The following is a 27,732-nucleotide window of genomic DNA, read 5'->3' as shown; positions in this document are numbered from 1 at the left end:
TTACCATTCAGCAGTGGTAGAGCTCATGTTCCGGTATCTAAATGTCGTGTTCAGCACATGGTCGCTAACGGAAGGAGGCGGCGTAGGTAATGCCGTGACGCATAGTGAGTCGTTGGGCCCTGCAGGCACTACGTATGTCCTTTTAAGCATCCTATATGTCTTGTTTTGCGAGAAGAACTGCAGTAATAACAGAATAGTCTTGTCAACTGGAGAACAGTGGGACACGTTTTTGTGTAATTGCATGACGCTAGGTTCTGCTATCGGGAAAACATTTCAGGACAAGGGACTTGGGCAAGATTAATTTCCTACAGAACAAGGGCGCTCAGTGGAAATTCACGTTTACTCTTCCGGAATAATTCACCACATGGCAATAATGGAGTCGCAAACTGCTATGTGAGAACGACACAGAAGGCACTCGCTAACAACCACAGTTGATTGGCATTCAACTGCATTTGTAAGATTCATGATTCGTGTAGGTGTACCACATAGAACAAAAAATGACATGGTTGATTCCTCTATTAGAGGAATCGATATAACACGAACGTAAAGCGTGTCCTTACAGAAGTAGTTGAATGTTTACTGTACATTGATATAAGTGAGCTTGCACAATGTATATTGCTGTTTGGCAGCTGTAGCACCGTTTAACGTGGATTCACCCACGTTGACGCTTGGCGCTACATCTCCATCCTGACGACTAACGTCCATAATCAATGATTAGACAAGCCCTTGTGGCAGCTGTAGTTGTTAACGGGGAAAGCGCAGTCGAAGAAAGCGGTGGGACAGCCAGAAGAGCGTCGCTGATTGGACGCAGAACGTGAGCTAAGGTAACCATTCCGCGGCATGTTAAAGAGTTATTGAAAACCACGGCCGGACTAGAGGGGAACATGCGTCGTGTAGCCGGCCGCAATTTTTTGTCGGGGCGAGCGTAAGCGGGGAACGCAGTGTTATGGCCAGGCGAGGCAGGCGCATGTCGCAGAGCTATTTTTGTATGGATGAATGCTATGCGGGAGGCCGACGCTTGGGCTAAGATCACCACCTCGCGGTGTGTGAAAGCGTTGACAAAATTGCACTTCTCCTATTGAAAATGCGCCGAATGTGATGGAGGCGTAGCAACAACGCGTTGCAGGCGGTAACCGCAAAGGCAACGGCATCTTTAGCGCTCCCAGAGGGCGACACTGCCCCACCGACCAACAGCACTGTGACAGGCAACTGTAACACATAAATGACGCGTTTGTAAAGCCTCCGCAGTATGCGACCGTGGCGCTGTGGAGAGCGTACCCGGCATCTGTTGTCGCGGACCCAGAGGTCGTGGGCTCGACTCCCGTTGATGGAACTTTCTTTGTTTTCATGTTGATTTTTTCGACGTCACATGCGTGACAGAAATACGTCACTAAAGTCTTGGTGGACTCCGGCACAAAACATTTTAGCGTTAAAAAACCACTATGAATCCACATGTTTACCATGTGTGACACACAATAGCACGTAGGGTGTGAATTGGAAGGCGAGAGACCCGCTACAAAGAGAGAGAGAGAGGGATGTAGAAAAGAAATCATAAGAAATAGAAAAAAGAGAGAACGAAGGAAAGAAAGAGAGAGAAAGATAGAAAGAAATAGACAGAGAGGAAAAGAGATATAAAGCAACATGCACAAAAAAGAAGGTAGAAAAAACGGGAGAGAGCATAGCCATTTATAGTTCAGTACAGCAAGCATAGTGTATCATGTGGTGTAGAAAAAACTGTCATCTTCATGAACCGGTAAGCTCTCGCTTCGTTATCTTCTTCATATTCGTCCTCTTTTTCCTCTTCTTCTTCTAGTCACCAGCTATGCTGTGACTCAGCCTCGCACAAATTTGCGGAAGCTGCGCAAACTTCTTGTTTCTATCTTCATCTGTTTCTCTCCTTTTCTCTACTGTTTTCTGTATAATTCTAATTACTTATTTCTCCGTATATATATATATATATATATATATATATATATATATATATATATATATATATATATATATATATATATATATATATATATATGGTGGGGTGAAATTCAATGGATCCGGTGGAAAATGCGGTAGAAAAACAGGTCGACAAACGTGCGAAACACAGGTTTTACTAACGTTTCGGCAGGAGGGCCTGCCTTCGTCAGAGTGAATGGTTACAGATGCCACGCAGGGCACATTTATAAGCCGCTTCTTTGCGTATCACACGGCTAAGTCGTTATCAGTCGTTTTAGTTTAAGAAACAAGATTATACATCACCAAAGGCACGTGGCTGTAGAGTACATACAACTGAACACGCGTATCATTATACAGTAGTGAATTGGCACGTATTAGATACCTTAGAACTTGTGTGCAATGAACTAGGTCTACAAGATAAACTGCGCACGCAGTCGCTCACTTGGCCATAAATGCAGCGGGATAATCGCAGTCGAAAGAGATTCAGCAGGCCTTTAAAAAAGAAAAAAAAGTTAGAGAGATAAAAAGAAAATCAAAAAGCACGCAAAGCGAAATCGATGCGAGTAAAATCATGAAGCGATAAAGGCCACGGACATTATGTACGTAATAACTGACAATAGGTCAAGATGATGCAAAAAATAGACAAGAGCCAGTAACACAAAACGGCGATTTACTAAGGCAACATGGAAGTAAGCGTACCCGGGCTCTCGTTCATGCCGTCAGAAAGTGTTTTGAATTTATGAATTAGGAATGACTCTTTCACTTCGCGTTCATGGTGGGATTTAAAACTCGATTCCAGTATTGTAGCCATAATGTTACTGAAAGAATGACCTGCCTCAGTGACATGCCTTGAAATTGGTAAGTTAGGAAGGGCATGCACATGAGCTTTATGATTATTGAAACGATATCGAAAAGCAGTTTCGGTTTGACCTATGTATTGTACATGACAGATTGAGCATTCTAGTAAATATACTACATTTGCAGTATCACAAGTAAAATTGCCCTTAATCTTGAATTTGAAGTTAGTCGCAGTACTGACTGCCAGTGTTGTCGTGGTCATGTGCGCACACACTTTACAGCGGGGTTTTTTACAAGGATGGCAACCAACCGTCTGGATGTTATTGTTCTGTTTGATTTTGGAGGAAGTTAACAGATCCCGCAAATTTTTGCCTCGTCTGTAGACAACACGCGGTGGTTCTGGAAACGCTTTTGTAAGGCGTTCGCTCTGCATAAGTATGTTGTGGTGTTTACGTAGAATAAATGCCACGTTAGGCGCCGATGCGTTGTGGGTTAAAACCAAGTTAACCTGTGAATGACTTTTTGGGTTGTCTTTGGTGACGTAGAGTGCTGCACGGTCTTGTGCGTCGGCGCGCCTCACTGCGTCATCGACTAACTTGGCCGGATATTTCTGTTTAAGAAGTGCAGTGCGTAGTTGGTTACAGTTGCTATCGAAGTCGGATTGCTCAGAGCAAATTCGCTTAAAGCGTAAGGCCTGGCTGTAAGGTATGCTGGATTTGCAATGTTTTTTGTGGCTACTTTGAAAATGTAAATACCTCTGTCTGTCAGTCGGCTTGCGGTACAGCTTAGTGGTTAATTTCGCATCCTTCAGACATACTGTGACATCGAGAAAGTTAATGGTCTCTGGTGAATATGTGTGCGAAAAGGAAATGGAAGGGTGAGCATTATTAAAGTCCGAAATAAAAGACAACAGTTCCGCCTCTCCATGTGACCATATCATGAATATGTCATCAATAAATCTTTTATAGTAAAAAGGTTTTAGCGAACGACCCGACAAGAACTTGTTCTCAAGAGATCCCATAAATATATTCGCGTAGCTTGGCCCGATCATGGTACCCATAGACGTACCGCTTACTTGAACATAATGCACTCCATTGAATTCAAAGTTGTTGTACTGAAGAATCATTTCAAGTAATATAGCTATAGTCGAGCTATCAATGGACTTGTTGAGAGCGAAGTGATCGTAAGCCTCAACCACGGACTTTATACCATCCAAGTGTGGTATGTTTGTGTAGAGAGACGTAACATCGAGAGTGACAAGGAGAGAGTTGTTAGGTACACTAAGGTTGGTAATATCGGAAAGGAAGTCGTTAGTATCTCGCAGAAATGACTGGAACGTAGGGGGTATCTGGTTTATTAGGCTATCTACGTAACGCGATAAGTTTTCTGTCACGGTACCTATGCCGGAAACAATTGGGCGACCAGGGTTATTGCGTTTATGAATTTTCGGCAACAAATAGAACCTACCAGCTGCCGGACTAAGAGGGATCAGAGAAACTGCCTTGTCATTTAATTTTTTCTCCTTTATCAGTTTTCTTATTGTGCTGTCTAACGTTGCTTTATAATTCTCTGTCGGGTCGGCATCGAGTCGTTTGTAAAACGACCTATCATCAAGCTGACTGTTCGCTTCAGCGATATATTTGGTCGTGTCCATGACAACAATGGCACCCCCTTTGTCGGCAGGTTTGATTGTGATGTCAGTGCGTTCGCCAAGATTTGCTACGGCTTTTATTTCTAGGGTAGATAGATTTCGACGAAATGACTGGGGTTCGTTATAAGCTTGAATGATATCTCTCTGTACTGCTTTAATAAACATGTCCAAGTGTTTGTCACGTTGTGAAGCCGGTGTCCAACGTTTAGCCGAGGGTAAAGCGGTCGGATCATCGGCCGAAGCCGGCTGATCGAAGAAATATTCGCGCAGTCTCATATTTCGTGCGAAGTTGTCTAAATCCTTGTATAGCTGAAATTCATTATAGCTGCCGCTTGCTGGACAGAAGCTTAAACCACGGGATAAAAGGCTGAGCTCTTCTTCAGATAAGATAGCGCTTGAAATATTAATAATGTTGTCGGGTGCAGGTTTAGATGCTCTTTCCATGGCCGAAGACGGAGGTGTTGAGCTTCGAAGTTTTACACCATCTCTGAGCAACTTTTTGCATTTATGCGCGTTAAGTTCGGTACGTTTTCTTTGCTCATATGCTCCTAGGGACGATGATTCTTCGGGAGAAAGGCTCTACAGCCACGTGCCTTTGGTGATGTATAATCTTGTTTCTTAAACTAAAACGACTGATAACGACTTAGCCGTGTGATACGCAAAGAAGCGGCTTATAAATGTGCCCTGCGTGGCATCTGTAACCATTCACTCTGACGAAGGCAGGCCCTCCTGCCGAAACGTTAGTAAAACCTGTGTTTCGCACGTTTGTCGACCTGTTTTTCTACCGTATATATATATATATATATATATATATATATATAGGAAAAAGGTATACGCTTCTAAAAAACTGTTTATTTGTCGGCGTTTCGATCGGAGACCGATCTTCATCAGGATGAAATTTACCAGGCTTCGATGTGCTTTTATATCATCGTTCTCCGAGCCGAGAGAGAGAGAGAAAAATGTAAGAAAAAGTACATAGAGAAAAAAAAAGAGGAGAGAGAGCAGTAAGAAACCTGATGAAAAGAGTCGCGAATACGCTTGTGCACATACTTTGACTGACATAAGAACACGTGTTTCTTGAAAAAAAAAGAAAGAAGAAGAAAGTTGTCAACACCCCACGTGCACATATTTTGGCCTACGAAACACACGTGTTTCCTGAAAAAAGAAAAGAAAAGAAAGAAAACAAAAACTCCGCCGATATACAAAGATCGTCTAGGTGAGGTACATTCCTGTAGTCACTAGTCGAGTTCCAATGCTTTGAAGCCCCAACACAACATAGGTGCATTCCTCCAGCCCATTCTCACTCCTCACGTCTTCGGCTCCCCCCTCCACATTTGCTCCTGAAGCAAATGTGGAGGGGGGAGCCGAAGACGTGGGGAGTGACGCAACGTTTCCACGCCACATGTAAAACAAATTCTCTCTGCGTCCCTGTACTCGTTCTCTCGATCATACGGGCTAATGCCTCTCACGTCGGAGAAATACGCGCAGCGGCAGATCGCACGCGGGCTCACATGTTCGCGAAGTAAAGCTGAAGAGGAAGAACATGACGAAGAGAGGACGCACCGAACGAAAATACGTTTACGTTGCGTGTCAATACATTATGTGATGATGAGGTAAGTCATTGTGTCATTGCGAAGCACGACGATGATTTTGTTGGCATGAGTCTACCTCTAGATTAGCAGCTTCTCCACTGTTAAGCTGGGAATGATAAGGTCGGGATGCTAAGTCGTTTCACCTTCCTTTGTCCGCGAAGGATTTTCCCTTATCTTAAGCTCAACATCGTTCAAAATGCGTAATTTTCTATTCCACCATTCGCCATTTCACCTGAATAAGTGAACGGCAAGCTTCTCATAGCAACCGTCACTCAAAGTTGAGCACGTTATGTGGAGACGGTGTACATTTCAGTGTCGAATACTCTGTCACAACCTATGGCGCAACATCCGTTTACGATTTTTGGTGTAAACATTGGCCCTCCGCACATAAAAACTCTGCACGAGATGAACATGCTGCACGTACAACTTTCTTCAGAACACAAGAGAAGAACCCGTTTGTTATTGCAGTTTTCTTAGTAAGCGCACTCGACTCGATTAAGAATTGCACAACAAATTTAATACAACAATCAATGTAGTACAAGTCTTACTTCACTAAAGAATTTATGTAGTGTCTTATCTCTTTCGCTTCGCCACCGCATTTCAAGTTTCTCACATCTATGAGATGACATATTCATAAATTAGCAGCGCATTTTGCATCCCGGCCATGTTCCATATGTGTAATTCCTAATATCATTCCACTCAATTTGCCCACCAGCGTGTCTATGCGAAGATATGTTAATATTATCTTCTTAAGAAGCAACGGCTGAGCGGCATTGCCTTTCTGGGAATACTGCTATTGTCAACATCGAAAGTCGGTTTTCTATACTTGATATACTAACCTTTTTGTTGAAAATTGCTTTTTTGGTTCTAAATACATCGACAAGCGATGAACCAGTTATGCTCAAGTTCCGGCCTTATTATGTCTTTATGTCAAAGGTAATTGAATTATCTTTGCAATGTATTTACCTATCCTGATGTAAAGGAAATTATTAGTACAAAAAAGACAGTTTCGCCGCAAAGGCGAAGCAATGTATGCGATAGCAACGAATTACAAAGCCAGCAGCTGGATACTTGCAGTTAACAGCTGAATACTTGCGAAGACAACAGCTGGATACTTGCAGCGCGCCCATCAAGCGCAAAGGACCCACGAAAAGAGCACGCACAGGATGACCGCTAACTAACAACGGCAACAGCTCGACACTTGCAGCACGCTCCGCTTCTCAAACACAACGACGAATGCACGGAAAGAACGCACAGGTATACGCAGGGCGAGCGCGAACTAACAACTGTCCCTGTTACCGTCCGAACTAACAACTCTCCCATTCGTGCGCGAACTAACAACTGTCCAATTGGTGTTCGAGAGGCGGGCTACAACTCAACGCTCTTACATAGTTTTGTTTTCTTGAAAACTGCGGCACGTGGAGTGGCCCCTCCAGTATCCTGCCGCGCGGTGGCGTTCCACGCATTATTTCCACGCATCGCTAAAATATCTGGTACTAACAAAAGACGGGAAGCGTACCGCAACATCAACAACACTTACGTATCTGCACTTAAAGACGCAAAAAAAAATTTCTTCAGATTATCTTCCGAACACTCTTGCCACTGATCCCAAGAAGTTTTGGCGAGTCGGGAACCCCAGTCATCCCGATATCATCAGCCTAATAGACACTAACGGTTTCGTCATTCCAGATTCAGAATGCCCAAGTGTATTAAACTCCACCTTTTGCAGCCACTTGGTCCAATCCAACACCGTCACTTTTTCACAAACACTCACTTATGACTACCTCAGAATGGATCCTTTCATAATCGAACCTTATGGCATTGAGAAAATAATTGACTGGCTGAAGCCATGTTCTAGCCCAGGAGTGGACCTAATTAACACGAAAATTCTGTAAGGTGCTAAAACTTACAGTTCTGCTTTCTAAGATTTTTCAGCAGACCATTGACTGTGGTATTTTGCGTGCCGACTGTACGACTGGGAAGGTGGTCCCCATTCACAAATCAGGTAGCAAGACTTCGCCTCTCAATTCCCGGCCCATATCTTTAACAAACATTCCATGTAAGGTATTAGAGCACATATACTCGGGCATTGCGAACTTACAAGAAACGAATTCATTTTTTACTAACACACAGCAAGGCTTCCGTAAAGGCTTATCGTGCGAAACACAATAGCATCGTTCACACATAAGCTTCATGTCATTCTTGATCGTCGCTCCACTATTGACTGCCTCTTCCCCGATTTCGCGAAAGTCTTCAAAAAAGTATGCCACAAGTTACTACTCCTTAAGCTAAGCAAACTGAACTTTGGTTCTAATCTTTTTTCCTGGCTTCAATACTTCCTTTGCAAACGCTCCCAGTTCGTAATTGCTAACAATACTACTTCATCGCAAAGCCCTGTCCACTCTGGCGTGCCTCAGGGATCCGTATTAGGCCCCAATTTGTTCTTAATTTACATTAATGACTTACCCAGTTGCGTATCTTCTAACATACACTTATTCGCTGACGATTGCCTAATCTTTCGAGAAATTAATGACAATAACGACGTCTCTATTGTACAAAAGGATCTCACTTCACTCTCAGAATGGCGTAACTAATGACTAATGCAACTAAATTCATCCAAATGTAAAGTACTACGTGTTTCTCGCACATCATCATGTTTTCCTGGCACATATTTCCAAAATAGCAGTTTACTCTTACAAGTTGATTCATATCGCTACCTTGGTATTCATATCACTTCTTCCCTAACGTGGTCTCTTCATATCAGTACCATTATCAAGAGTGCTAACAGCATGTTGGGCTAGCGCCGTAATGTTTCCACCGCCCCTTCCTCTCTAAAACTAACATTATACAAAACGCTTGTTCGTAGTAAACTAGAATATGCATCAGCCATTTGGGACACCTGTTCTGCTAACCTAATCAATGCGCTTGAGCTCACTCAAAACAATGCAGCCGGTTTCATTCTAACGAACTACAGTCGTACCGCAAGTGATACTACCATGAAAGGCATGCTTAATATATCAAATCTAGCATCTCGTCGCAAAGTTTCCCGGTTGTGTTTGTTTCATAAACTTTTTTACCATTACCCCAATCTACATAATGAAATCATCCCTCTCCCATCCTTCGTCTCACACAGGCTAGACCATTCTCACAAAGTAGGCGTACCTTCATTTCAGACTAAATTTTGTTCACAGTCCTTCATTCCTCGCAACCACCTTCCGGGTTCGTCAGCCGGCATCGAGGACAACGCTTTCCGCAATAAATTAGCTAACATTGTATACCAAGGCTAGCAATAATTTGTTCATTTGCTGTGCGTACTACCTTCGTTATTTTTTTGTATAGGCTCACCGCATTATATATGCTTGTATAACCATGGAACATAACGCTTGTATTTGAACTCTGTTTTCCCGTATTGCATTGCTTATGAACACTCCCCTCTGTAATGCCTTTGGCCTTGAGGGCAACAATAAATAAATAAATAAATAAATAAAATAAATATTTGCCAGGCGTTATACACTGCGTGTGGCTACAGAAATGGGTCATTTTTCAGTGCGCGTCTCTGGGCCACTTTTCAAACAGAAGCAAAATCTAGGATTGTTGCTTTAAAGCAGACCCTGCGGGCAATCTCGCGGGTGATATAGCACACGCGAAAGCACATCCGACATCTGCATACCGCCAGCGTTAAATGATGTATATAAATAGCTCGCCGTTAGCATTCTACACAACCTGGCGGCGCGTGGCCGAGTTTAAAGCGGCGCGCTGAGGATTGACGGGTCGCAGGCTCGAATCCCGGTGGTGCATTTCGAATTCTTTTTTTCTTCTGGTTTATTTTTATTTGTTGGTTTTATTGCTATATACATGCATATATATATCCGAAACATGACGGCGACCGCAACTGTGCCGGTGACGGCAAAAACCAGCCGAGAGTGTCCATATAATTGCTATCGCAATAAAAGTGAAATTAGGTTTGTCCCGTGATTTTCCGACTTCAAAACAAGAACCTTTACAGTAATATTGAAAGTTGCGCGAGTTGGCACGGTGGCATGTTTGGGTACAGCGCGAGAACGACGAAGACGGAATAGAAGGTCCGTGCCCCTTCTGTTTTATTCCGTCTTCGTAGTTCTCGCGCTGTGCCAAACAAACCTTTAGAATGTCAGGCGCGTAAATCTATCAAATGTAGTGCAAACGAACCGCACCTTATGGAAAGTATTAGCATGCAAGGCGGTACATATACTTATAATAGACGACGCGCTGAATTATTGTTGGCTTATATTTAACAAAAAAACACGGGGTTACTACTAGGCCCACCGTAGTGGGGGACTCGGGATTAATTTCGACCATGTGGGGTTCTTAAATGTGCAGCTGTGTCTAAGTACACGGGTGTTCCTGCATTACCCCGCCATTTAAATTTGGCCACCGTCGCCGGGTATCGAACTCACGCCCTCAAGTTAGCAGTGTTGTACGTTCCCTGCTAAGCCACCACGGCGGGTCGAGAGCATGTGTACATAATTAGACACTGTCCAAAGTGTACATGGGAGTTTTCGTAGCTGCAAGTTTTATATGATACGAAACCCTTGTTTTTAAATCTCCTAATGCGATATGACTCCTAGTGAATAGTGAATTCAATGTATATGCACCACAGCTGAACAAAAAAAAAACAATATTTATGGACAGATTTGTTGACCCCACTGCAACGTTTCGAACTTGAAATTTCCCGTAGGAGAAGCCACAGCACGTCAGCTGGTGCGGTGGCGATTACCCAGCTGATTTGAGTTTTGCCTAAAACATTTCTTTTGATAAGAACTCCTTCTGATCAGTCCATAGTGGCGCAGCTGGTGTTTTACTCGTTATCTTAACGCCAACAAAAGACCCTTACGGTGCTAACCACTATGAAGGAAAATACCATCTATTTGACATTGTTAGGATTCTTCTCAGTCAGGTCCCGTAATTTTTGGCAGGTTCAGATGGTACACAGTCGCGCCAACACTTGCAAGATAATATTAAAACTGTTTAAAATATTGTAGATATCTCTTATCTATTTGCCGTTCAAATGTCTACGGTACTGAAAAATATAAGTACTCTTAAAAAAAACTATCTGCAGAGCATGTGAGAATTCATGTGGAAAAATATCTGTGCAAAATGTCACGTGTCATAAAAACAGGCAACTTTGCTTACCTCCCACCCTTGCACTGGCTTTGCAGCATGATTAGGAGTAAGGGCGTAATTACAAAGTAATACCAATAACAACATGTTGATCTCTTAATGTACTGTCAAACGTTTCAATTATTCAGAGTCTTTCTACGCCTGACCGACAGAGGTTGAAGCAGCTCCAAATCGTGTAGTCCCCTCCTGCACGCTTAATTAACACATGTGCTTGGTAACTCGGGCATTACATCTGACAAGGGTTCCGGCAGCCTCAGTGCCAGACTTTTAATCGGGGCTCGCTTTTTATAGACTGGGTTTACAAAAGCCGAAGTGGTGGCTTCTTTGTAGAAAGGGCATAGCGGAAAGTCCAATCAAATGTAAGGAATGCGCTACTCCGAGTGTCAGCGCTCTACTTCATAATGAAAGACACAATAAAAAAGAAAGCGGTGACATTTATACACAGCAAAATATCTATATTCCTTGGTCCCACATCAATAATATTGATGAGCGCGTACTGCAGATTTAATAAATTTTGAAGGTGAACTACGAATCAAGACGTCACCGCTTAATTGAAATGTCATAGCCTGCCTCTTCAATGCACCTGCCTAGGGATTGAAAGCCCGGAAGACTCAGAGAAATGGGGTGCGTGCATTCAAGCGAACCATGTGCCTACTTGAAACTTGGAGTATAAAATGAATTTCGCCTATGGCAATATCACTTAAACTATAAAATCAACGTAAAGAGCACTTTTATTTGCCTATATTTGCCTATAGTTATATTGCACCTATGAATTCCGGCTTCACAGTAATATAAGCAAGAAAGAGAAGCCGTACTTCACCCTCTTTGTTCAGGACATTAGCAATAAAATATACGCGAAAACGTCACAGTCTCGCCGCAAAGGCGAAGCGCGATTAATGAATGCGATAGCAACAAATTCGAATGGCATACGAAGTAAGACTAGCACCTAACCCTTTGGGAGCCAATCTGGCGTTACTCAAACAAACGTTGGCGTAAAGGAATACGGCCGCTCCTGGAAAAGAAGGTGTTTTCTTGCTTTCAGTCGTCTCAATGCGAAGTAAGCAGTAAAAGAACAGTACGTAGAAGGGTATACGAGCCGTCAGCTAATGCCTGTCGAGATATAGGGTGTGCCAGCGATCGCGACTGGCGTCTCTTAATGCTCCTTTGCCCGACGAAAGATGGACAGGGCTTTTCCTCTCTGAATGACGAGCCCGACGGCAGGTCTCGCACGCGCGGTGGTGTTGTAGCATTATTCAAATACCCATACACGGTCACCGGGTTGGTATTCCATGTGGCGTCGTTGAAGGTTGTAGCGGCGGCTGTCAGTCGTCTGCTGGTTCTTGATCCGTAGGCGGGCGAGCTGTCGTGCGTCTTCGGCGCGCTGTAGGTAGGTGGTCACGTCGATGGTTTCCTCGTCGGTCACGTTTGGTAACATGGCTTCGAGCGTCGTTGCCGGGCACCGTCCGTAGGCCAACTTGTATGGCGTCATCTGTATCGTTTCTTGTACGGCCGTGTTGTACGCGAAGGTCACGTACGGTAGGATGGCATCCCATGTCTTGTGTTCGACGTCGACGTACATGGCCAGCATGTCGGCGATGGTCTTATTTAGACGCTCGCTGAGGCCATTGGTCTGCGGGTGGTAGGCGGTGGTGCGGCGGTGGCTCGTCTCGCTGTATTTGAAGATCGCCTGAGTTAGGTCCGCAGTAAAGGTGGTACCTCTGTCTGTGATGAGGACCTCTGGGGCGCCATGACGCAAGACGATGTGCTCCACGAAGAACTTGGCTACCTCGGCGGCACTGCCTTTGGGCAAGGCCTTTGTCTCGGAGTAGCGTGTGAGGTAGTCAGTTGCCACGACGATCCATTTGTTTCCGGTATTGGACGTCGGGAAGGGCCCCAGTAAGTCCATCCCGATTTGCTGGAACGGCCGTCGAGGTGGCTCGATAGGCTGCAGAAGTCCGGCTGGCCTAGTGGGCGGTATCTTGCGTCGCCGACAGTCCCGGCAGGTCTTTACGTAACGGGTGACGTCGGCGGAAAGGCGCGGCCAGTAGTACTTCTCCTGTATTCTTGCTAGCGTGCGAGAAACACCCAGGTGTCCAGATGTCGGGTCGTCGTGGAGAGCCTGGAGGACCTCTGACCGCAATGTCGAGGGTACCACGAGAAGGCAATCGGCTCGAAGCGGTGAGAAGTTCTTCTTTAGGAGAACACCATTGCGCAAGAAAAACGACGTCAGTCCCGGCGTGAATACCTTCGGAACAACGGTGGTCCTGCCCTCGAGGTAATCCACAAGGCCCTTCAGTTCCGGGTCGGCTCGCTGTCGTTCGGCGAAGTCGTTGGCACTTATGGCTCCCAAGAAGCTGTCATCATCCGGGTCGTCGGGCGGTGGTGGGTCGACGGGGGCACGAGACAGGCAGTCGGCGTCGGAGTGTTTCCTTCCGGACTTGTACACGACGGTAATGTCAAACTCTTGAAGTCTTAGGCTCCACCGTGCGAGGCGACCTGAAGGGTCCTTCAAGTAGCTAGCCAACACACGGCGTGATGGTCGCTCACAACTTTGAAGGGCCTGCCGTAGAGGTAGGGGCGAAACTTTGACGTTGCCCAGATGATGGCGAGGCACTCCTTTTCTGTTGTGTCTAAGGCCTCTGCCTTAGACAGCGACCGGCTAGCATAACTGATAACCCTTTCCAGTCCACCCGTCCGGTGCACAAGGACGGCGCCGAGTCCTACGCTGCTTGCATCGGTGTGAATCTCCGTATCGCCGTATTCGTCGAAATGCGCAAGTATCGGAGGTGTCTGCAGCCGTCGTTTGAGTTCATAAAATGCTTCAACTTGCGCTGTTTGCCTCCTGAATTCCACGTCGGTCTTCGTGAGCTGCATTAGTGGCTCAGCTATCCGTGAAAAGTCTTTGACAAAGCGTCTGTAATAGGCGCACATGCCGAGAAATCGGCACACGGCCTTCTTGTCGGTGGGTGGCGGTAAAGCGGCGATGGCAGCTGCCTTCTGCGGGTCTGCGAGCACTCCAGTCTTGCTGACAAGAGCTCCTGGTATGCGAAGCGGCACTTTTCTGGATTCAGAGTGAGCCCGGAGTTCTTGATTGCTTGAAGTACGGCTTGAAGTCTCTGGAGGTGTTCGTCGAAGTTTGAGGAAAACACAACGACGTCGTCCAAGTAAACAAGGGAAGTCTGCCACTTCAAGCCAGCTAATACAGTATCCATGACTCATTGGAAAGTCGCAGGTGCCGAGGAAAGACCAAAGGGCATGACCTTTAACTCGAACAGGCCGTCCGGTGTTATGAAGGCAGTCTTTTCTCGGTCTCTCTCGTCGAATTCGATTTGCCAGTAGCCGGTCTTGAGGTCCATCGAAGAAAAGTACTTCGCGTTGTGGAGTCGATTTAGGGCGTCGTCTATACGTGTAGTGGGCACACGTCCTTTTTCGTGATTTTGCTCAGGCGACGATAATCGACGCAGAAACGTTGGGTCCCATCCTTCTTCACTAACACCACGGGTGACGCCCAAGGACTCTTTGAAGGCTGGATGATGGCGTCGCGTAGCATTTCGTCGACTTGTTTCTTTATGGTCTCACGTTCTCGCGTCGAAACTCTGTACGGGCTCTGACGAAGTGGCCTGGTACTTTCTTCTGTTATTATGCGATATCTTGCGATCGGTGTCTGCCGAAGTCTGGACGACGATGAAAAGCAGTCCTTGTATTGCAGGAGCAGGGTTTTGAGCTGGTCTTGCTTGACCTTCGGAAGGCTCGGGTTGACGTCGAAATCTGGCTCCGGACCTCGACTCGTCGAAGCAGGTTCGGGCCTCCCCGCAGTGGTAGCAGAGCGGGCGGTTGTCAGGGGCGCGCCAAACTTCGGTCTTCCTCGGCGTGTATCGCTGGCCGTCTGGCGGGCGGTATAACGTCGGTGCTGGAGGCGGTGGTGCCTGGTGGGGGAACTGCTGTGGCGGTGGGTGAGGAAGGGGGGGGGGCGTTGCGTCGGGCTGCACCAGCATAGCTCACTGCTTGGAGCTGCGGCGGTGCCGGCTGAGGAACACCCAGTGACTGTTGGATCTCCTCGCGTACAACGTCAGAAATCGACGTCACTTCGGGCGGTGCCAAAGGTGCGAGCTTTCGCAGCTCCTTCAGCACGATGGCTCGGATCGTTTCACGCAGGTCGTCGGAGCAGAGTGGTTGAACGTCTGCGTACGCTGGCGTTGAGCGGCGATTGAATTGTCGGGTGCGCATCTCCAGCGTCTTTCAATCGTCGTCGCTTCGGAGATGAATTCCTGGACAGTACTCGGTGGGTTCCGCATCTGACCCGCGAATAGCTCATGCGGTACTCCTCGCATGAGGAAGCGAACTTTCTTGTCTTCCGGCATTTCGGGGTCGGCGTGGCGGAAGAGTCTGGTCATTTCTTCTGTGAAGAGCACCACGTTTTCGTTTGGGAGCTGGACACCGGTTTCCATTAGAGCTTCGGCCCTCTCCTTGCGGACGACGCTTCTAAATGTGGCGAGGAACCTGGTGCGAAAAATGTCCCACGTTGTCAGTGTTCGCTCTTGGTTCTCGAACCAGGTCCGTGCGGCGTCTTCCAAGGCGAAGTATACGTGCCGTAGCTTGTCCTCACTGGTCCATTTATTCAAGACGGCGACGCGGTTGTACGCTTCTAGCCAGCTTTCCGGGTCTTCAAATGACGATCCGTGGAACGTTGGCGGCTTTCTGCGTTGTGGTACGACTGCCGCGGGCGATGGCACAGGGGCTGTCAGCGTTGCCGCCGTCGTGGTCATGGCCTGTGTCTTCCGGGTCTTATCAGGTAGAAGCCCGTACTCTGGTGCTAGACCTCGGTGTCTGCGGCTGGCTCTCTGGTCGGGGTTGGCGTCGACGTCTTCTTTGCGACTTGGACTGGGTTCACGGCTTGACGGGGGCGTCCGGAACATGAAGGAAAAGCACCTCCACCAGATGTCACGGGGTCGTGACGTGGACGAAGACCGGAGGCAACGTGTCCAAGATGAAAGTCTTCATTTGGCCGAACTTGTGGCCGGGAAAATGAAAGTCAAGCTACAGCAATAAACTGATAGCGGCGAACAGAGCATCGACCGTCGATGAACTGACAAGCGGTGAAGCGCGTCGGCATTTAAACATGTGCCGTCGAATATTCCAGCGTTATCGCTGGCTGTCATGCAAATTCTAGAATAAGCTCGAGTGTGCGGAAATGGCTACGTCCATATTGTATAATGCGAAGCCTGTTTTACCTACCACGCGGGCAGTCCTAGTATTACAACGGCTGCGGGATCGCCAAATATTTTGAGCTCATAAACAACAATAGCCTCATAAAAAATTGCGACCAATATACGACTCGCAGCTTTGCTGTGAAATCTGTCAAGAGCGGAAGGCTTTTATACAATGTCATATAGCGGTATAGAAGGGCTCCACGGAATCTAGCACTTTCTATAGTGGGTTCCACCAACACGCGCATTATCTACACCTAACAACACGTACACAAAACCTCCCGAGTTCAAGTCGAGAGTCAGACGCAAACCAGCCTGGTCGGGTAAAGACATGAGGACAGCTAAAGTGGACATCGACCGCCAAAAGAAGCATCAGAACAAGACCGTCTTGATCTTTTTATGCGAACTTTCATGGTCGCTGCCCATTTGAATTGTCCTGAAAACCATCCGTGAGCGAGCAATGAAAGATTACGATGTACTAGATGGACGTAACACACACGTACACACACGCACACACACAGACAGACACACACACACTCACACACAGATATACGCCCACACACATACACACACGCCTACACGCACACAGACATGCACACACAGACACAGGTCTACCCAAACACGCACGCACGCATGCACACTCGCATGCACACACGCGGGCGTGCGCGCGCGTACATCGCACAGCGAGTCATCGCCCGAGCTACACACGTTTAGCTTTACTCATTTGTTGGCAGACGCACGCATTAAATTAAAAAAAAATGTGCGCGTCTAACCAGTACAGATGTTGCATATTTGTTTTGTATCACAGCTGAATTCCATGACGTTCCTGATACAGCACACAATTATCAGGCTTTTGTCATCTCAGCACTGCGCTAAATAATTGCTTTACTGTGGTGTTCTGATGGCCACGGAGAAGGACTTTTACAGTTGTCATTGACTGGAGGAGATTATGTGCGTGCACTTAGTACTGAATCATATAGAACTTAATTGCCATGTCAGAGGAGTGGTTGGCTAAATCATCCAAGCCTTGCGCACGGGGCGAAGTGTGAGATGACGTCTGCTTTAGGCAGCATAAGACGCGTGTAATATTTTCTTAAAGATCTTCGTACATCGTTTAATATCGGAGCGTGTTCACTACGTATGAAATTGACTCCAAGGCGATGTTTGTAAGGCAGGTAGGCGCGGATAATTTCTTGTTGAAATTACCTAAAGATATGACCAGGATAATGATATGACCAGAAAGCCCTCAATGACATCTGCAGTCATCAGTCATTGGTTCTCTACTTCGATAATGGAAGTAATTCAAAGCAGAACTGTTGCCCTACGTGTGACATATTAAAAGACGTTCTAACTTGCAATTATGATAATAGATCTACACCCATACCCCTCGCCTGTATAGTTGACGCAATACAGCGCTTAGGGGCGTCATTACAAGCAATTTAAGATCGAATAGTCATATTGAAAACACCTGCTCAGCCGCGGAAAAAAAAAAAATGTCTTGCCTACGATTGAAATCGGAGCTTCCTAGAACTCCAGTTATGCTGGCATCGTACCTCACGCGTGTGCGAACTTTCGAATATGCAAACATTAAACGAGGCTCCTCCGAAATTAGGCTGATAAATATGTTAAATAGAGTGCAGAGAAGTATCGAAAGATTAATTCTTTCAAAATACTGCTCGACAGAGCAACTAAGAGAAATTCTACTTCTGCCAGAACTTCCCACTTTAGCAGAACGTAGACAACTGGCCGGTATTCAAACAATCGACTGGGAACAAAAAACGAAAATACGGCTTTCGCCTTCGATTCCCCTATAATGCTAAGCATTTTTACACCATTAAGGGTGTATCTCGGTTTGTCGCCAGACGGACACACTAAGGGTGTTACTGTTTAAACCTTTCAGTATGGGTCTTAATTTAGAGCCCTACACAAAGGGTGCCCAGAAAATATTTCACGGAGTGCTAGAGTGCTAGCCCTTATTAACACCGATATGTAAGATTGAGGGAACGGTGTGCGCTCTACATTTCGTATCGCGCTCTGGTCGAGCTTTAACTTCAGGTGTGCACAAAGACTTTCATGCATGTATTCCTGCGGATTTCATTATTTCGGGGCGTACTACCGAGCACGTTCCCTTTGCACAAAGGCGACTTGGTATTGGTTTATGGGGATCGTGTTATCATAAGGAAGGCTCGATTGAAAACACACCCCCATTTCCTGAAATCTGCAGTGATTCATGAGTAAGTGTAGGGCGTTCATCTGAATACTTTAAATATCCACACACTGCAAGCTGGGAATCCTGCACTTGTTTCACTTTTAGCGACCAGAGGACTTTTCACTGTTAGCAACCATAAAAAATTGCATGAATGTCCTTACAGATGTAGTCTACCTTCCATATTGCTTCCATACCTAAAACTGTGAGTCATGGTCAAGTGCGTTCCCCTGTGGTACGCTACACTACAAGAAATACATTTACTTTTTTTAACTTTCATTGCGCTAAGTAGATCGACCGTAAAAATAACTTGCTGTAGTTCTGCAGTTGGCAATCAGAGGCTGAGAAGGGTGGATCAACCGCTTGAAAAACGTGAAACAGCACCCGTCAGAGTCCATCATGATGCGTGTGTGTGTGTGTGTGTGGTGTGTGTGTGTGTGTGTGTGTGTGTGTGTGTGTGTGTGTGTGTGTGTGTGTGTGTGTGTGACGCGGCGCACGAAACATACCAATGCAAAGAAAACACGAAGTAACTACCAGCCCCAGCGAATGTTTTGTTTGTTTGTGCTTTCTTCTATTTGTCTTGTTCCGTTTGCTGCTTAACACAGGCGTTATGAATATTTGTTCGCATGTCGCCCACCTGCAGACCTTGCTGCGTGTATAACTTAGGCAGCTGTCCACGCGCACGATTTGAGATCTGGTAGACCTGAATCTACATCAGTGTATTATACACTTTGTGGTCGTGACAAAATGCCTGTACACAGTTGTCCACTGTTAAATGGAAGGTCGGAGCGCGTGATGGGCGCTCGGGGTCGCCGCCGGCCACAAAGACCTTTGCGCTGGTGCTCTTCCCTATGGGACGGCAAAACGACCGGCGGTAGCCGTGTAAGGCACGACCAACACGAAGGCCAGAAGGCGAATCCCGCTTTATTCATGCGAAACACGCTTCTTGTGCTGTTCCTAGCCAATCGAGTTCACGCAAAAAAAAGATCCCCGCTTTTTCTCTAATGTGAATCATGACGACTGGCGAAGCACTGGGTATCGTACCGGTATTTTACCGTACGCCACCCGTGCGCTGCCAATAGCTGCGAATGTACATTGAGTGACATAAAGTGTATATATATATGTACTAATGTATTTATTTCATTGCTCTTCAATGATTTTCTATTTTAATCATCTTGTTATAATTCGTACGTCGTCTTGAGTTCTGGATTCCCTTTTCCCTTCATTATTACTTGTTTGTGTTGTGTGAAATGGAGAGCCAGTGGCCAAACTGTCAGGCAGGACACCTTCCAAATCCCAATGTCCACATCCTTCAGAATTGTTATAGCCAGATTTGTTGATTTTGGTAACATGTTGGGTTTAATTATTATTCGATTGCATTTTCATTAAGATATTTCAGGAGTGTTTTCAGTGCTGCATATGACATTTATCTGAGACTTTATAACTGCAATCGTAATCAACACATACACGCACATGTGTTAAAGATGCGAGCAATGCGAGAAAAGCGAGCAATGGACGTTTAGTCAATGTTCAGCTTACGACGCTCGGCGCACTGGATACACGTGCAGGAACGCACGTGGGGACGCACGGCAGACATAACAGCGCAGGGAGCACCGCGCAGGCACACTTTCGTGTGCGAACGTTTCGCTCCGCGTGGACTCGACCAGCGGCCGGCGCGAGAGCACAGATTTGCAGACGACGAAATAGCACGAAGCACTGCTCACAGCGAATACCGCGCCAAGGCGAAGTTCGTCGTTGCCGGCGGTGGCGCCGTTCGGCCGACGCGCGCTTCGAACTTCCATTTAGTTGTGTACCACCCAGCACATACAACGCTAACGCCTTACCCAAAAACAAACGTCTACGAAAAACATGGGAAAGAAAAAACGAGAACTTGCCTTTAATATTTGTCATGACAAGCTCGCTGACCGAAAACAATGGCGCATAATACACCGCAATATCATGGGTGAACCTCGACGTATCCATTTCCGAGAGCGCACAACCGATTTCTCTCAGAAGAGGCATGGGTAACGCACAACGCACGGGCGACATCTTAGACCACGCCACGCACAAAAGCAGCCACGCGTATCAGTTAAGAAATCGCTACGCGCGAACAAGAACCACCATATACCGCACGATGCATCACAACCACAGCCAGCGAATCTAAAAGAGCAATGGCGCTGCTTCCGGCTTCCCGGCTTCTAGCGCGCCACGTGACCACACGTCATCTACCATGGAGTTCTTTCCTTCCTCCGTGTTAACCCCAGGCATTGAGGCAGGGTCATCACGTGGCTTTCGGTTGCTTTGTCACGGAGCGAGGGAGGGAGCGTCTAGCTCTCGCCCTCTCCCGCATTCCTCGTCGCCTGCTCTACGTGCTGGCGGCGGAGTGGGTGTTGCAGAGAGGGTCTCGTGCCCAGGGGCACAGGCAGAATTTTTTTTGGGGGGGAGGGGGGTACCAGCTTGATTTGAAGTGGAGATCGGGCAGGCAGATGTGGTGGTGTGTCATTTAGTGCTCTCTACCATGGGAAAAAATTTCGGGGGAGGGGGCGCACAAGCCCTGTGTACCCCCCCCCCTGGATACGCCACTGCTCGTGCCGTGTAATTATTTTAAGGCGAAAACCTTAGATTCCCCAGTAAACACGAAATTTTACCGTCGGCGTCCCGCGTCGGTGGTGACAACCCGATTGATGCAAAAAAATTGAAGTGGCTCATCTCGGCTGTGCCAGGATATTCGTAGCGTGAGGTAAGGTTCAGCTGATTAATCTTAGCTCTCCTGGTTGTCTAGGATTAGCTTGATTAGCATGTTCAATGCTGCTTCAATGACACCCACAAGGTATACGCATTATGTGACACATGTATACTTATTCTTTGCTTAACGTCATTTCTCTACTGGCACAAAGATGGATCCGTGGTCAGCGTAGTAACACGCTGCCGTCTCTATGTTCCCAACACCCGGCGAAGCGTGAGGCTTGGCTACTGCGCAACGGAGGCGTACAGCTGTGCACGCGCCAGTGCCAGTGCTTGCGCCGCGGCTGACATCTTTCCTATGCAGTGCGCAGACCCGTGAAGCCGGCGCGGCAGCAGCGGCGTCAGCTGTGCGCCGTGACGTCACTGCTCCTCGCGCATTCGCAGAACGTCTCTCGATAAGCCACGCGAAACTGCTTAACCTCGGCCAGCGTAGCTAACGCAACAAGATCATCATCCCATGTAGTCGTATGATGACATCATCATGTGATGATGACCACATGACATCGTCGCATTTTACTGCCTCAGTGATCGGTGTGTCGATCACGGAGGCCGTCCAAAAAACCAAGTGATGCGCAGAAAGCTTTAGGAGGGGCGGCTCATTACATCGACTAATGAAAAAGAAGCAGAAGATGCCTTTAGCCTTCGAGTCATCTTAGTCGATGGCATAAGGGACGCTGTTTGTTTACAGACTCACTGCGGCATTAGCAGGAGTACAGCGTATGTAGTGCATTTATTGTCATGCCTTGAACTTTACGAGCAACGAGCATGCATGGTCATGCGCGCGCTGAACAAATCTGATTAGCATGTGAGCCGACATGGAGATCGCGGCTTCCTAGGAACTCTCTCATCTTACGGGTTTGATAGATATGTGCTGGCATTAACGTCACTCATGCGCGGCCTTTAAAAACGTGACATTTGTTTCCGTAAGAAGTTTGCCATTTCCTTTTCCAAAAGGTTCTTCGGAAATAATTAACATGAGGAATGTTCTGTAGCCAATTTATGGCATATACTGAACCAGTAATGATTTTTCTGCAGGTTTCCCATGTTCGGATGTGCAGTATTAATTGCTTTGTTGAAGGGTTAGCTTCCGCATAATGTTTTAATTCGACCACAGTGAGCGAAAATGCATTACACAGATGCATTTTCCAATGTCCACGCGTAAGCGAGTGTGTCGTGAAACATTAGGCATCAATGTGTTGAACATTATTTTCTTGATTCCTGATTTCACACCCTTATGACAGGAAGCTCAGGCCTACATATTACAAAGTGGTGTATATAGGCAAAATGGGTGCTTAGAGGCGGTATAGAAGGGTGTAAATTTCAAAACACCCTTTTAGCACCCCCCACCCCCAAGGTGTGAAAATGTTTAGTGTGAGGTGAACGAATAAAGGCTCATGATAATTTTTAGGAATGACAGAAACTAGTTGCTGTAGAAACATGTAATATTATAAAAAGAAATTAAGCTGGTAACAGGACCCCTATGTTGGTAGCTGGAACCGTCAGTTGCGCCCTTCGTGACGATGTCTTCGTGACGAGTTCGTACCCTTCGCGTCATATGTTGAGAAGACATGCGGTTCTGTCAGCCTCGGAATTCTTTGACGCGTAGATAAATCTGTCTTCAATTTCACCTTCATTGAACAATGGCCACCATGCCCAGGATTGCAACCCACGTCACGTGAATAGCGTTAGGGATTGTGAAGAGCAACTTCTGAAACATTATATGGTAAACTAACGTTGTCTATATGAGACGCATGTCATGCCAATAGCCACAAGTGTCTATTTATGGCCGCTTGATATTTATTGCGTTTATTATGAAAACTCTGAACATTTCTCAAACAGTTGATGTTGTTCTGCTTGGTAACTCGCACCAATGTACTTTTTGCGCCACATTGTTACTCTTATAAGCCAACCCCAAGGTCATACTAACGCTCAATGCACAAGTTAACCACGTGGCTTCGATAAGTGAGATTTATTATGCTAAGAAAACAGCACGTACTCTGTTTTGGACATGCAAATGAGTTTCGAGTGAAATAAGTGCTAGACTTGATCGCGTTATCTTGGACAGGACGGTCCGTGTTTGTTTCGTATACATTTAGCTGTTATGTTTAGATCAGCTACCTACGATTGCAACGCCCCTCGACTTGCCCCTTTACATTGTGCGCTGCATTTTCTTGCATTTGATGGATACGCTCTCTTTTTGCTCACGAAGCGCCGCTTTCCTGCACGCATTGTCTGCTATCTGTTTACGTACAACGAGGTTACATTCAATCAGAGTAAATGCATCTAGCAATTTTCTTGGAGTGACCGGATCCAGTATTTGCGACACAACTCATTACGACAAAGTGTGGTACATAAAAGACTTATGAACTACGACGCATAAAACTTGTCGTATCACGTTCCAACCTTGCTAACCTTGCAGCCTTCCATCATCAGGTTAATTGATAAAATATATTCTTTTCATTTCTTTAAAAAGAAATTGCAGACGTACCTGATAACAAACCGAAGTTAACTTCACGCGATGTTCATTCGTTCTATTCTCACATACACGTACCATTCGGCTTTCTTGTTTTCCTTTTCAATGCATTCCAACGTTTTGTTTACTTGCACTTCATTCTGACTATGTTACGCGTATATAAAAACAGTTGAATATATTTTACCTCTAGTCGCATGTTTTTGTTTTTCTGACGTCGACGTCCATTTCTTTGATTTCATAATTGTTGAGGTGTTTGTAAAATGAGATAGATGAATAGAGGAGGCACAAAGTAAAACATTCTGAGCGTTTACGCCAGTTCCCTAGAAAAATAAATTCCCTTGAACACTTTTGCGCTCAGATAATTAAACGTCAAAGTGCCGTGTAAGATTTGTGGTATTGCGACAGCAGTTATAAGGACACTATCGGCGGGTTTTTGCCACCACCGTCGGCGTCGCAATCGCCGTCATGTTTCGTATAAAGTCAAAATCCATAACATCGCCCCGCCTATGGCATCTTCTACGCGCGAGCGCTAGCGACGAACTCGGCTGAAGCATAGACGCAGTGAGCCGACCCACTGCGTCGCGCCTAGGGCGCATGCTATAACACCAACGCACGTGCGAGTCCTGCAGTCGGGCTCGTCATGCAGCGAGCAAACGCCCTGTCCGTCTTTTGTCGGGCGAAGGACCATTAAAAAGGGCCCCTCACCAGGCCACATAGCAAATTTTAGTTAGACGCTGGAAGTTGTTGTGTGCCGAATGAAGAGCAGTATGCCGCAAGAATTTTTCAAATCGGTCCATTGGGAGCTGAGAAAAACAATAATTTGTAGCGGCGCGAAACCATGATGCGAGGAGGCTAGTTTCAAACCCTTGCCACTCGCCCGGTGTAGCCTTCGCAAGCCAAATCCCTTCCCTGCCCTCTTCACTTGCCACATACGCATGAACACGTCATGCGCATGCATGGTCACGTGCGCATGACGTGCCCGAGCCAGCCCGAGCAAGCGAGCGGCGTTGCACGGTCGCTACCTTTTTTTTTTTTTATGTAGCGGCCATGGGCGTTTTGTCGGCGTTCTCTGTGGTGTACTGCCTGTTTCTGCGGGACGGGCATGAAAGTTGAGACATTTGTACGGGCACGAGAGTGGCGGTATGATGAGCCAGTGCCGCATTAACGTTTACTTGGACGCGGTAGAATAAACGAGCATAATGAATGCTCGAACGCGCCAGAACATTACTTTCGTTTCCAGGGCTGGCGTCTGCTCGATGCGCTAACCGCGGGTTACTGCGGGGACACGAACGCATGGGAAAGGGAGGCACATTAGCCCCGCATCTCGCTGCAATTCACGAAAAAAAAATGAAAAAGACGCACACATTCCCTTTGCGTGTCTCATTATTTCTCTCAAGTTTTATTATTTTATTTAAGCAACAAATTACACAGACTACACATGTCGTGTCAAATAATTATCGCAGCGCCACGTGCTTCTGTTGGCGACGTCAGAGCGCATTCGTCTACGTAGAGGAGCGACGACACAGCACTACCATCTACGTAGGGCCATTTTCTCATGTACGTCATCCCCTCATTCTCTAAATCGCGTGCCCGCGAGAGGAAGGGCAAGCAGTGTTCACCTTGAAATTTGACCCATTTCCGTGGCGCGTAGCGTTGCAAATTTTGGCAGACGCGATCGTGAAAGCCCAGTGTATGCATTGCGCTCGTTAGCTCAAAATTGTCGAACCTGGTGAGGGGCCCTTTAAGGGACGCCAGTCGCAATCGCTGGCACGCCCTCTATCTCGACAAGCATCAGCAGACGGCTCGTATACCCTTCTACGTACTGCTTTTTCAGTGCTTACTTCGCAATGAGACAACAGGCAGCAAGAAAATGGCTTCTTTCCCCAGAGCGGCCGTAGTCCTTTACGCAAACTTTTGTTTGAGTAGCGCCAGATTGGCTCCGAAAGGGTTAGCTGCTAGTCTTACTTCGTATTCCATTTGAAGTTGTTGCTATCGCATTCATTTATTGTTGCGCCCTTGCGGTGAAACTGTGAATGTTTTGCGTGTAATTTATTGCTAATCTCCTGAATAAAGAGGGAGAAGTGCGGTTTCTCTTTCTTGCTGATATTACTGTGAAGCAGGAATTTATAGCTGCAATATAACTAGGCAAATATACGTGCTGTTTATGTTGCTCTTATAGTTTCAGTGATATTGTCATAAGCGAAATTCATTTTTATACGCCGCTTTTCAAGTAGGCACATGGTTCGCTTGAATGCACGCACCCCATTTATCTGCGTCTTCCAGGCTTTGAATTCCTAGGCAGGTGCATTGAAATGGCAGGCTATGACATTTAAATTAGGCGTCGACGTCTTGATGCGTAGGTTCCACTTCAATATTTATTATATATGCAGTACGTGTTCTTCAAGATTATTGATGTTGGACCAACGAATGTAGATATGTTTGTCGCATATAAATGTCACCGCTTTGCTTTTTATTGGGCATTTTATTAAGTAGAGCGCAGACTCTAGGAGTAGCGAATTCCTTACATTTGACTGGGCGTTCCGCTATCTTAAATTGTTCGTAATGAAGCCCCTAAGCGCTTTATTGCGTCAACTGTACAGGAGAGGGGGATGGGTATAGATCGATTAGCGTAATTGCAAATTAGAACGCCTTTTTTTATATGTCACACGTAGCGCAACGGTTCTGCTTTGATTTATTTCCATTATCGAAGTAGCGAACCAATGACTGATGACTGCAGATGTCATTGAGGGCTTTCTGGTCATATCATTATCACTAATAGAAAGGTAATTTCAACAAGAAATTTCCCGCGTCTACCTGCCTTACAAACGTCCCTATGGAGCCAATTGCATACGTAGTGAACACGCTCCTAAACTAAAAGATGTATGAAGATCTTTAAGAAAATATGACAAGCTTCTCATGCTGCCTAAAGCAGATGTCATCTCACACTTCGCCCTGTGCGGAAGGCTAAGATGATTTCTCCAACCACTCCTCTGGCATGCCAATTACGTTATTTATACGCAAGATTTAAAACTAAGCGCACGCACATAATCTCCGCCAGTCATTGACAACTGTGAAAGTGCTTCTCCGTGGCCATCAGAAAACCATAGGAAAGCAAATATTCAGCGCAGAGCTTAGATGACAGAGGCCTGATGAATGGGTTTTGTATGAGGAGCGTCATGGAATTCAGTTGTGGAAATAAAACGCATTTGCGACACCTATACTGGTTAGAGGCGCACAATTTTTAAAAATTTACTGCGTGCGTCAGCTAACTAATGGATAAAGCTCACCGCGTGAAGCTCGGGCGACGACTCCCCGAGCAATGTACGTGCGCGCACGCGCGCGTTTGTGTATGTGAGTGTGCGTGCTTGCGTGTTTGGGTTCACGTGTTTCTGTGTGTGCATGTGTGTGCGTGCGTGTAGGCGTGTGTGTCTGTGTGTGGGAGGGGGGACGTGTATCTGTGTGTGAGTGCGTGTGTGTATGTTGGTGTTTGTGCGTGTGTGTACGTGTGTATTTCTGTGTGTGTGTCTCTCTGTTTCCGTGTGTGTGACGTCCATCTAGTACTTCCTAATCTGTGAATTTCTCGCGCGCGGATGGTTTTCAGGACAATTCAAATGAACACCGACTATGAAAGTTCGCATAAAAAAATAAGACGGTCTTGTTCTCATGCTTACTTTCGTAGTCGATGTCCACATTAGCTGTCCTCATGTCTTTACCCGACTAGGCTGGTGTTCGCCGGACCCTCGACTTCACCTCGGGAGGTTTTGTGCACGTGTTGTTAGCTATAGACAATGCGCGTGTTGGTCCGCACCCAGTATAGAATGTGCTACATCGTGCATTGCCCTTCTATACCGCTATATTATATTGTATAAAAGCCTTCCGCTGCTGACAAATTTCACAGCAAAGCTGCGAGTCGTATATTGGTCGCAATTTTTCATGAGGCTGTCGTTGATTGT

At 46.3% G+C, this 27,732-nt stretch overlaps 1 long non-coding RNA gene across 2 annotated transcripts; it reads right to left on the bottom strand.

Moving 5' to 3' along the window:
- Positions 1–76: 76 nt before the first annotated feature.
- Positions 77–11,403, bottom strand: LOC119402196 (uncharacterized). 2 transcript variants are annotated; one of them, XR_005185669.1, is made up of 3 exons: positions 11,161–11,403; positions 7,899–8,029; positions 77–177 (listed from the first exon to the last, which is right to left on the bottom strand). It is a non-coding gene; the product is annotated as an uncharacterized LOC119402196 (long non-coding RNA). The 2 variants fall into 2 exon arrangements; XR_005185670.1 differs by lacking the exon at positions 7,899–8,029 and adding an exon at positions 2,390–2,439 and having other exon boundaries at positions 92–177.
- Between the last annotated feature and the right edge of the window lie 16,329 nt (positions 11,404–27,732).

The sequence above is a fragment of the Rhipicephalus sanguineus genome, chromosome 8, assembly GCF_013339695.2.
Source record: "Rhipicephalus sanguineus isolate Rsan-2018 chromosome 8, BIME_Rsan_1.4, whole genome shotgun sequence".
NCBI lineage: Eukaryota > Metazoa > Arthropoda > Arachnida > Ixodida > Ixodidae > Rhipicephalus > Rhipicephalus sanguineus.
Note: the sequence above shows the minus strand (reverse complement) of the source record. Positions and strands in the feature narration are given on the sequence as shown.